General features: G+C 48.2%; 1 protein-coding gene across 3 annotated transcripts in view; it reads left to right on the top strand.

Moving 5' to 3' along the window:
• LOC131265491 (protein pinocchio) overlaps positions 1–12,442 on the top strand; it is a 31,725-nt gene that overhangs the window by 13,748 nt on the left and 5,535 nt on the right. The window contains exon 1 of one of the 3 annotated variants that reach the window (XM_058267763.1): positions 9,421–9,994. The exons of the other annotated variants lie outside the window; for them this stretch is intronic. The gene's annotated coding sequence lies outside the window, so the exon portion shown is untranslated. Of the gene's footprint in view, positions 1–9,420; positions 9,995–12,442 lie in introns of those variants that run through there. 3 annotated transcript variants of the gene reach the window in all.

Raw genomic sequence — 12,442 nt, forward strand, 5'->3', positions numbered from 1 at the left:
ACGTTGAGGACGGAAAGACGGACATGTACGTCGCACGTATACCATTGCACAGCCGAGCATTCGGGTTTTTGGTTCGTTTCGTCGTATCCGTTTCGATCGGTCGTTCGTTACCGGGGCGGCTGGCCCCGGTGACAGCAGCTAGTTTTGGGAAAAAAACGCCCGTCAACAAAGTGTTAAGACAAATTTTGGAACAATTCTCCATTTCTTACCATATTCCACTAAATGGTAATTTTTTACTGTGTTCCTTGCGTTTATTGGTTAATAGACATGGACTAGTAGAATGTAGAAGTTGATAAAATGACAATAAAAACTGATGATAGAAACATATAAGTAACATAAGAAATAAGAAAACTTGTTAAATAATCTAGGATAATAGGACTTCATGCGTAATGCAAGATAAAGAATTGCGCATACTTAATAGAAATTTGTAGACACAAACAACCGTTTTAATTTGACTGAAATTGTTTAAATCATTCCAAGACGAATGTCTCTTATGTAACCAACCGTTTCAAGCTCTTCAGCCCCGATCAGCTGTGCTGAAGTGCGAGGGAATAGAGTTTTACAAACAAAATCCACGTCTTCATGCGATTCCACTCGACACGCTACACGCCGCATAATGGGCCTTGTTATTATTCTCAGCCACGTTGTGTTTCCCTACGGCATCGGCGATGGTCATATGACACCAGAGGACGCATCTGACCACCCGTTCGACCGACCGTCGACGACACGCGTCCACCGGACAGCTATTTTTATCGCTACTTCGAGACGCATCTATTTTGGGTTCTTGGTTTCTTTCCTGGCTTCCCAAGTTCCCCCAAACACTGAGAGGGCACCTTTAAGGACTTTTTTTTTTCGTCGGGGATGAAATAATTCACCACCGCCCACTAGGTGGGGTGGGAGGCGCAGTAATTTTTGCGTACGATACAATAAGTAGATCGACGAAATGGCGCTTTGCCTGTTTGGCGAACGCGGACGGTGTTCTTAATTATTGTCCCGGCGGAAAGAATTTCCCATGTCCATCATCGGCACGTACGCGACGCAGAAAGTGTCTAGTCTTTGTAGTCACAAGGTGGGGGTGAATCCAAAAGAGTGCGGAAAAACAATGCTAATTTTCCTCCCTCTCCTCCCCTCTCTCTCTCTGTGAGTGACTAACGTCTCGATACACAGCTCACTCCCGCCAGTCCGCCGGCGGAAAAATGCTCCCCAGCGACGGAAATGCGAAATTATTCCATTCGATCTCAGACGCGACGATTGCATTTTGTTTGCGCGAGACAATACGCTGAGAAAATGTGGCAGAACGGTACAAAAAAAGCCCCCCTACGGCATTGCATTCTGTTCTATTATTAGGCGGGGGCTGCCCGTGAGTTATTTCTGACAAACCAGGGTGCAGGGTGACGGTACTGGCGGCGACTACTGGCGGCACGCTACCGGTTTTCAAGCGGAGATTCTGCGAAGATGGAAGTGGCAGGCATTGGCACCGGGATGGGAAGCGGCTGGGCAGAGGGTGTGGGATGCACTGGAATGCATTACAAGGTGTTCTCAGGAGATCGGTCGTCAGCGAGTGCCATAAAAATTATCTCACGCGAGATGAGAAATACTCCGAATAGTTTCGTCATGAAGCAGCTTACAAATATTATGCATTTTGTTTTACACATCGACAATGTTCTTTTGGTATGTTTTAGGTAACAAACAGTTTGGGAACCTCTACCCTGAGAAAGTCACCAACGTAATGTCTAGCTACCTGCCTGCAACCGTGCCAGGAAGACATTCTCCTCGGTCGCCATACAGACAACTGTCCGGCACACGTTGATTGATTGACATTTAAAGCCGCTTGTCTTACCGGGCACCTACGCCTCGCTAAGTCCCGGCGAGCAGGGATTAAGCAATTGGAAAGTCTGTCTACACCGTACCGATGCCGCCATGACGCGCCAGCTTTTCCAGCCGCCATCCAAAACATCCTCATTCCAAGCGAAATGAATGAAACTCAGGTGCTCCATTGAGACTCTCCCCAAGGCTACGGCCGGGAAAAGTATCGGGAAGAAAATTTTCTACCCACACTTCACCAAGGGCCCCGTCCTACGCTGGACGCTAATGAAAAGCCACGGTACACGCCGGCCGGGAGTTTGAAATCTGGGACAGTCCGAACAGCGTTTGAACGCCCGGTGAAGGGATTTTGGCTTTGGAGTCTTGCTATCCAGGTGGGACTTGGAGGCTGCTCGATTGTAAAGTACCGACACTTAGTCTCGTCCGACATGTTTACAGGCTTTCGATATATGGTACGGTATCGGGTTATAGCGGGAGTCCCCCTTTCGGGTCGGTTTCAGATTCCCTCACCTACCGTCTCTGCCTGGATGGTTGGTAAGGTATCGTTAAACTCGTATTGGGTTTTATGATGATTTACCAGCCCAAAGCAGTAAGGCTGGAAGTTGCGTAAACCGATGGTGGTGGTGCTGTAACCGTTTGCATAAGTCTACCCACGAGTTTCGGAGAGGTTCTTATACTGTCGAGTTGAAATATTTCATCACGGGAAACCCGCAATTTGTATTCACGTCGCGGGAACCCTTGTAGTCCTGTTTAGGCACTTAAAAAGAGCTTTGTAACTTAAGATAACTAGTATATGAGTAACCAAAAACTTGTAAGGAGAATCAATGTCAGTCTGCTGACTAATACATCTGACAACGAGTCTAGCAGCTTCCAAGTTAAACCCTCAATGGTATCGCGTGGCGTTTCTCTTCCATCCAATCTCTGGCTGACATCATAGGTTGATAAGGACCCACACGCTTAACCTGTTGCATACTAACATTCAATTAAAAAAAACGCCATACCAGGCGACTATCACGTGCGGTCGGTGAGTCCTTCGTCTACACACCTCCTCACCCGCGCCGTCTCAATGTTCCACCGAAGTGCAACGATCCTCAGTCTCTCGGTTGCATGTTGTCTCCCAACTACTGCCACCACTGATGACCATCGGGTCAGGCAGTGTGGAATTGCCACTGATTTACAAATTACTTACTGCAACACTATCCACCCCACCTCCTCCCCCAGCCGGTTGCATGGTGCGAAGGTGTGACCCGTTGGAATCCAGCAACGATCATCAACATCATCGTCGGGGCGGATGTAACAACTCCCCGACTAGTTGCGAATTGCTCACCGTGATCACGTTCTTGGTAGGTGATTTACCTCACCGGAGCGAGGCTGAGGATTATGGAATTTTTTCGGGATCTACACTGCGAGCGCGCTTCAACCCTCCTTGAGCGCGATCTCGCCGTGGTAGTGTCTAATTGACGGACATGTAAGAGTATTATCCCGATCGATCGGTTATGCAACTGGTTACTGTTAGGGTGAACAATTACTGTCGTTAGTATCTAGCTTCGTCGATTTTAGTACTTAGGAAGAGTACCTGTAGAGTGATCTTGCACGTTTTCGACGACACTGGAAGGAATTCGTTGGACTATGATGTTAAGCGAAGAGAAAACCGGTAACACAATGGCTCTGCTTTTGATTGAGTAATCGATTATATTTTACCAGGAAATAGAAAAAAAATTCAACCAATTCCTTCTCGCTCGGTTGCATTAATTTTGAAGTCAAAGGCTTCGGTCAAGCCAAAGGGTAGGTGCCATACCATGTAGTCGCTGTCCAATGTTCCGAGTTAAAAAATTCCATCTTCTTCCTTCCGACACGATAGGGGATGGAAGAAGACACCACCACCTCCAGTGTGTGTATGTGTGGTGCGGTAACAAGTGGAAATAAAACGATCTGCTGATGCAAGCCACAGGAGAGAAGAAAAAAAAAACTGTTACAAGACGACGATGATGGGTGGTATGTATACATTTTTAATGCGAGATAAAATACGCCAGTTCGGTCAGACCTGTCAAGTCCACTAATAATATCCTACCGGGTCCGGACCGGTGGCACGCTGGAAATCGTTCACAAGCACGCCTTTGCCGCGGGAGGCGGAAGGTGGAATTGGAAGTGTATGTACTACCGAAAAGTGACAGTGATGGCAGGGAGGCTAGTACCACACTGTACCGGGAGAAAGGTTGCCGGGACAGCATCATGTACTCATGTTCAATTGAGCGAAGACACGTACACCTGGTCGGTAGTTGTATAAAAAAAATACGAGCTGCCAGTTATTTTAATGGTCCCCAATCGGTTGTGTGATGTATTACAAAATAAACAACTTTGATGAGCTATCGACACTCAACCCGATCGCCCATGGCGAACATCTGGGAGAAATTGTGGTTTTTCTTTTGCCCATGCCTATCTTTGCCAATTAGACAAATGGGTTTTTAGGACGGACCTGTTATCAGTGTGACCTGATGGTTCCCGACATTGCAGAGCCTCTTCCCATATCTCGGCCTATCTTTCGCAATTACTAAAAATGCGTACGAGCAAAGGTTATCAAACGGTGGCATGTTGGAAGACAGTCAAGAGCATCTTCTGCGCCTCGCGACATTGGAAGTAGTTAATCTCTCTGGCATCTCACATACAAACGATGCTGGTGGCCATACTTTCGTTACCACAAAATGCAACTGTCGCCGCCTTAGCGTGGAAGTGAATCCTACCGACCATTAACAGCACCACCACGGCGTGGAAAGTCAGCCAGCGGGACGGGATTGGCGTCGGTTTGAAACCTAATCGTCGCCACATGCGGGCCGCACACAACCCGGTGGCGCCGCGACCAGATGCACGAACCGTTGCCAATACGCGGCGACGTTGGGAACCATCAGTTTGTGATTTGTGTAAGCCGAGAATGGCACCATCCTAGAACCACCCTTGGCGAGACATTAATTGCCTAATTGGGGGTGGTGGTAGCGGGGCTCTCGGGGCCGGTGGGAAGTCGCCTGATAGCGCGACGATTCTCATGTGACAGCAGTGAAAGTGCCAACTCTAGGGGGACGTCTATTGCGCGTTTTTTCGTAGTGTCCACCATTCGACGCCACTCGGGGCGCATGCTCGGCATTCCCAGGCCTTCAAGATTGTTGCACTAGGTTATAGTCAGCCAGGGATGTGAGGCCACAGGCGAGTTGAGGTGTACCGTGGCCATGATCACCGTTTATCCGTTAGAACTCGCAGGTGTCCGCTTCTGTTTTGACTCCGTGTGGCTTCCGCGAACCTCGAGAGTGTGTCTGGATTAGAGTTACCCGATATAATCAACCCGATAAAGATTGTCAACCAAGAAGTTGAAGTACGCGAACGCGTGCAGTGGCAGCGACATCCCACGAGCCCCCTCGTGGACGCACACTCTCGGGGTAGGTTGGCCTACCATGACACGCCAACCTTCCTCCTCTAGTCAAAACAATTCTGAATTTGATAACTGCAGCCACACCGAGCTGCCTCCGGCAATCGGAATCACCCGGTGTACCTCGTGCAACGGTCGTGTCTGATTCCCTCACTTTATCTCTCTCTCTATCTCTCTCTATTTCTTTCTCTCTTATGCCCCATGGTGTAGCTGTGCTGTTAACTCCATAGCGCACCGAATGCACTGCCCTGTATGATGGATGATGCGCGCTCCGATCAAGTGGCACTCGGGACGATTTCCTCAGCATTTTAGGTTAAGTGGCGTTAAACCGTTCAATGTCATCGCCGCCCGCGGGCTTTCTTTTTCGTGGCGTGTATACGCAACGGATTGCCGGCGAACACGATGCGAGCCATGCGATTGTACTCTGATTACCGTTGGTTGTCTTTTTCCTTTGACATTTGCCCTCACCCCGTGTTTGGTCAAGGAATAACGGAAACGGTCAATTACATTTAGTTCGAAACTTTAAACCTCTTGTATACTCTCGCTTTCTGTTGGTAGTCTGTTTTTTTAACGTAAGATTAAGTACTTTCTTTCGGTTTATAAACTTGAATTTCATTCGATCCAAAGGGTCGGGACTGACTCTGTCAGACCATCTTTCTACGGTGTTGGAAACATCCATTACAGATTGATTTCGTAAAGGATTTTTTTTCTAAAATAGAAGCAAACCATTAAGCTGTTTGTGCATGCTTTAATTGCCCGTTAAATTAATTTCTTCCTTTTACCAACCAGGGGAGTCACACCAAAGGGGACCTGGTTTTTGGCGTTCGGTAAGATTAGTCAGACTGCTGCGATCGTTGACAGGTGGATCGTGCACTTAAAATAACGTCTCGCAACAAGATTACTAAAGCGACTGGCCAGCTGTTGCCGGTGGAATTGATGAACCGGTGACACGCTTTGACAGAACATATGTAAGGATTCACCACAAGAGACTTTTGCTATCGTTCCGGCAGTGGAACGGAAAGGTTGAGTGTTTGAGTGTCGGATCAGTTTCGGTTTTTAGAGATGGTAACATTCACCGAACCCACCGGATGACCCCCTCCGGTGCATGGTGCATGCATGTTGCGGTGGGTTTGTTGCCATTTTGCCAACCCTGACGGTCGCCATCGGAAGGTCGGTCGGGCTGTGGATGCACGTGTGGCACGAAATCGTGCGTGATGTACGTAGTTATAGTACGTGTGTGTGTGCATTTTCGCGGTATGGCCACGTTCATTTGCTGCCAATCACTCTTGCTGGCTGGCTATACACACACTCGCCGATGAGAATTAATTTCTCCATCAAGTGGTTATTTTCGGTCGATAATCAGTCGACCACTTTCTATCTAAACCACGGAACCGAACCGAACTGAACCTGACGGGCGGGGCGAGTTAGCGAACGCGTTGAAATTATTATTAGCCCCGGGGCTTGCATTTATTTTTGGAGCCAGTTGTTGCAGTTTTCCTTCAATCTATGGCGGTGGTGTGTGGTTTTTCTTGCGTTTTGCACGCCTTTCTGTTTTCCACTGCTTTTCCTCCCCACCTTCATCGACGTGGGTTTGGCTTACATTTATTTATATTTGCCAATTTTAGAATGCTTTCTAAAAAGTGAAATATTTTATGTATTTTTGTTATTTGTTTTTTTCAGATACAAATTGTAAAAATGTTCCAACATTGTTTCTCTGCTACTTATGATTTGATTTGGTTGATGAAACGATCGTTGACTTTGCTTCGCTGAAATATGATTGTTTACAAATGTCATATCGCCCAAAAGTGCATCGGTCTGTGAAACAAAATGATCGTACGATCGTGAACCAACCCAAACGCCACTACCACCGTTTGCTGGCCTGCTGGCCTGCGAGCTGCTGCCCATTCATACACAATTCGTTACGCGTCGGCGTTCAGCAGTGTCGAATCGATCGAACCTCGTCCCGATCGATCGATCAATCGATCGAAACGTTTTGCGCGGGATCGCACAGATCGCTGCGCATAACAAAAGTAGGCGCGCTCGATCGAGCGCACTAAAACGAAACGCGTCAGCAGTTGGCTTTTCATGCCGCTGTCAGAAGGAGAAAAGACCTCGCGCCTTCTTCGCGCTCGCTGTCAGCTCGGCGATCAAACGATCGGCGACGGTGGCGGGTGACAAGAGTGGCAGGGAGAAGAGACAGGAAGCACTCATCCAAAACAAACATTGACCCGCTTCGAAAACACAACCGCAGCACCAACCGCGTTCCGCGTGCACTTTGTTCACCACTCCAGCATCCGCACGCTCCGCGACATTGTGCCGGCATTCATACCCGGTTTGCATGATGTTGGTGTGTGTCACCCGCACTGTAGGGGGCAGTGGGGGGGTGCTGCTGCAAGGGCTGGACAGACGCGAGGTACGACTGCGTCATGGACTCGAGTGCGCGTTTTCCGTGGGATGATGCTCGTTTTCCTTCTCTATCTGGCCGGATGGCGCTTCATAACCCATCGTGCATCTCTTTGTGCCGTGTTCGATCACTCCGAACGACCGACTGAGAGCGGCCTGGTCCATAGATGGTCGGTTTGCAGCATCCATGCCTGTATTGATCTGTTCGCACACCCATATCACACCGAAGCACAGTGGTCTATCGAGTGGCATTGTAGATTTAACATTTGAATTAGGTTCCTTTTTTAGTCGACGCATTTCGGGTGAAAATATGATTCACATATAAAACAACAAAATATTCAATGTTGTTTAGTACACCATATAGTTGAGAAATTGATACCGCTTCTTTTTGCTTTTGTTGAGCCACTGTTCTTATTTGCTCAATCCGACCTAACGCCGAATCCACAATGTGGATTATCTACACAGATTCAGAGTAATTTTCGGGCTGCCCAAAATGCTGGCTGTACCAAAATTATCTTCCGGAGCATCTTCCTCTCGATCATGGCAAACAAAGTTTTCATTTGAGTATGGACCACTACCAGACAGTAAAGATAGATACAGAAAATCAGGACATACGGCCTTAGTAGCCGGTCCTTAACCAATAGAGGTATACGTCTCCAGGTTAGCTTGCGAAGGCCCAGGAAGCTGGATTCAGTAGCCGTACTGGAGTGAATCCTCGCCGAAGAAGAAGAAGAATTTGGACTATGTTTTTTGGGTCTATTGGACTTTGAAATTCCTATATAGTCCCCGCTTCAGTTGTGCTGACAGGTAGTATCGTGAGCTTTAGAGTTTTCTCAGACATACAGTTTTCAAGGTACATGTATTTCCGTTCTACCCTAGCGAAGCTTTCGCCTTACTGTTTTGGCTTTTACCTGTGTCATATGTGGGTCATAAGCATTTTTGAGTAAATCAAGCGCCACCATCATCAAGCAGGATCGGATTCGTACGACCATCAACATGAGTCTAAAAAAGTGAGCCTTGGAGAGCAGTTATAATCACAGTTGATCGTTGAGTGCGAAGCTGGGTCAAAAAACAAGAGGGGTAACCCCGGTTAACCATGTTCTTTCTTAGCTAAGACGAGCTAACACCAAGACGTTAACGTTAACGTTAACTTGATTTGATTGTGATGTAATGCAATAGAAATGTAATGTGTAATGCTGTGATAGTTAGGACAATCACAAACTTCCAGCAGCAGATGTTACGATGAAATCAACAATTCTACCTAATCTATCGCTGGGGAGTATAAAAGTTAGAACAATTTAATGCACCAGTGAAAAAGATAAACATGTCCATTAAAAACCGCTTAGCACCGCTGCGTGGCTCACTGTGCAGCAGACGGAAAAAAAAACAAACGTAACAAGAACACAACCCCGTACATCACACGATGAAGATGTGCTCAGCGACTGCGTGCGTCTCCGCGTGCTTCGCGCCGACACACCACACGGGTTTCCCAAAGTCACCACCAATCCAACGGCTGGCGCTAGTAGTGAGCTCCCCTTCCGGCGACTGGGGACCACTAACCCCGCGGGCCCTCGCGCGCTCCACGTACCATATCTGTGCACCCGCGGTTCAGGCCAAGCCTCCCACCGCCAGACTACCATACCCGCCGTGGCACCCGCTCGCGGGCCACCTTGGAAGCATCACACTTGCCCGGCCGATGGTGGTGGTGATGGTGATGCTGATGGCGGTTTCGCGCGGCGCGACCTGTGTGTGTGGCCGTGTCGGATTTTCTAGTTTATAAATACGACGGTTCGGACGGAGCCGATGTTCAGTCGCAACTCGGCGTTCGCAAGGAACAACAGAAACCAGCTGATTTCTCGCTCCGCTTGGAAACCACCTCGCTAGAAAGCCCGTGTGATCGTTCAAACGTCCTAAACCTGACAAAGTAGCAACGCGTATCCGCAAACATTTCGCTCAAAGCCTGCTTGCTGAAGTGTGTTGCACCATTGGTGTCGAAACTGTGAAAAGCAAACGCGTGCAGGTCCGTCGGTGGAAATCGCCAACAAAAGTTCGTTTCGCTTCGTTGTTGTGGAGTGAATTTAAAAACAGAAAACTAAACATTTAACAAACCGCAAACTTGCAGTGGGAAGAAGTGAAGGCTTAAAGCCGTTTCAACAAAACCAATTGTTGCACGCCAAGTGAAAATAAAACTTCAGTAAAACGTCTGAAGTGGGTTAAACACAAACTGAGGAACAAAACTAAAGGAAAAAAAACATTCAACTTGTGCCTTGCAAGCGGTTCAAAGTCAAACCGTCAGCTGACATCGTGTACGTTCGTCCCTCTCGAAGGAGACACTTTGTTTTGAAAAATGTAAGTTGATTGAAATGTGCTACACATACACACCACAGGTTCGAGGTGTCATGGCAACGATGGGAAATATTTCTTCCATGCAGGGAAACAAAAGACGTACAAATCTTTGGGTCGGAAGGGGAACGAAAATGCGCTCTAGGAAAAGCATCTAACCAGCGAAGGAAAGCTCGGGGTGCAGCTTCGGGTCATATAAATAGGTTGCACACTTTGCTCCAAGATCAGGTCAATGCCGCAGAATGCATTCACTCCGGCGTTCGCGCCCTCCCGGAAAGTGCAATGAATGACGGTGGAAACGCTCGTCATGATCGTGCCGTTTCGTGGTGCCACCAGGATGAGGCCCCCGGGGCGGCGGGCTAGAGAGTTAATTGCATTTCAGCGTGCAGCAATTAGAGAGGGGCCTGTCGCCGCCACCATCGGTTCATTACCACAGACACACACTCACAAAGGGGTGTTCTTGTGGCGCGCTTGAATTCCTTGAAAATTATGGTTTCTCAACCGTCGTCGCCCGGAGTCCGTCATTTCGACGGTACATTCCAAGCGGGGCGGCGCCAGCCGTAATTCAACCGAGAACGCGCGCGCCATCCGAAGGACGGTGTGTTAGGGTACATTTTCCACCTTCTACCCGCGGAACGGCGTAATTTTCACACTTGAGTGCGGCCGCTGTGAAACCTCGCCAAACGGAAAAGCAAACGGTATTAAACATTCGCAAATCCTATTACCCTAACCGGTGGAAGGTGGAAGGAGGCGGAAGGTGGAGGAAGCAAATACCGCACAGAAAAACTACCGTTCAATTTTCCTTCCCACCGCCCGGTGGGGGCGCGTTTCCCCGGTTGTATCCGGTAATACCGACCGCATCCGATCGATGGCGGATCAGTCCGACGCAATCTCGCCCGATCGGGGTAGGCCCGGCTGGAAACACTTCAATCAGTGGCAATTGAACGAGCGAGCACCAGCACGGTCGTCTTCTGCGGAACGATGACGTTCTCTGGCGTGGCACACTAGTTTGCCACGAAGGCGGTTCTTCCCGACAGACAACTTGGCAGTTATTAATTTATCACCCGGATAATTGAGTTCCAACCAGTTGACACTGGCCCAAACTGCTGTTTATTTAAAGAGCCTACTTCGATTCGATTCCAGAAGGAATATGTATCAGCACAAAACCACGACTACCTCCGTTCGGGGGGAACCACAGGACAGAAAAGGAATCGGTTGTCCGTACCTTCGGCAGCATGGGAACGGTGGAACACTATCCTTGACCGGGTTCTCCATACTTTGAGCTGGGAACGACACAACAACAAACGGCTTATCCAAGGTGGATACGGGCGCACAAGGAAACACCACGCTTGTTGTTTTCGAAACCTAACAAACTCTGGAGAAGTATTTGTTTTTATTGTGCAGTAATGGCCTCCCGTGCCAGCAGCATTCACGAACAAACTTTGTGTCCTACCTGATGATGGCGCAAAATAGCAGAAACATGCGAGACTCATTCTTGTCTACCGCGAGTCGACCATTCCCTTTGTGGAGTTGCAAAAAAAAAAAAACAAAACGGAGTAGAAACCAAACAACGGGCCTAAAGTTTCGCTGAAGATTGCTTTAGAAAATTGCAGTTTGCAAATTATACCTCACCATATCCCGTCGTAATGCCTAGCATCGGCGAAGTGCACGCACATCTTTCTATTTGGTTGTACCCGCCCCAACGCCATCACTCAACGCTTCTGCCCGCCTTTTCAAACCGCCCCCCAAAAAAGCGATACTTTCACTCGGTACAAAAGTAAAAGGCAGGGTGATGGGGTCCAAACCATCATCACCGCAATTGAATCCCCGTTTTCTTTTCATCTTGAAATTGAGTTTTTCGTTTTGTGGTTATTTTTCTTCTTCCCGCTGAAACGAAATTTCTAAAGAAAAGAAAAAGAGACGTGCCGCAAATGGCGTTCGGTTAGGGGGTTGGCGCGCAAAAATGTTTGCCAAATTATAGGCCAGACCAAGCCGACCGGCCGAAGCGGCATACATTATATTCGGTGGCTTCACCGTGCATGGATATCGTTTCCACCGAACGAGGAAGATGCTGCCGTGGAGCGAGATTTTATATTATGTAATCAAATTTAGGTTATTTCTTTTTAGCATTTTTTTTTTCCTTTATTTTGACCCCTCCTTGGACTATCACTCCACGTTTATCAGCAAGCCTTGGAGTGTTATTGGCATATGGCGGGCAACCTGTTGCAGTAAAGCAAGATACACTTTAAAAGGAAAAACAGTAGTGCTTCCCCGTAATGGCTACGGACACACCCGTATCATCATCCTCATCAATGCGCCACACACAGCTCGTCCTCCTCGTCCTCGTCATCGTCTGACCCGAATCGGATGGCAATTGCGCGGAAACGCGTAAATCCGTACCCGGAGTGTGTCGGTATATGTAGTTCACCTGCCGCTGCTGCATCGGTCCTCATC

This window comes from Anopheles coustani, chromosome 2 (genome assembly GCF_943734705.1).
Source record: "Anopheles coustani chromosome 2, idAnoCousDA_361_x.2, whole genome shotgun sequence".
Taxonomy (NCBI): domain Eukaryota; kingdom Metazoa; phylum Arthropoda; class Insecta; order Diptera; family Culicidae; genus Anopheles; species Anopheles coustani.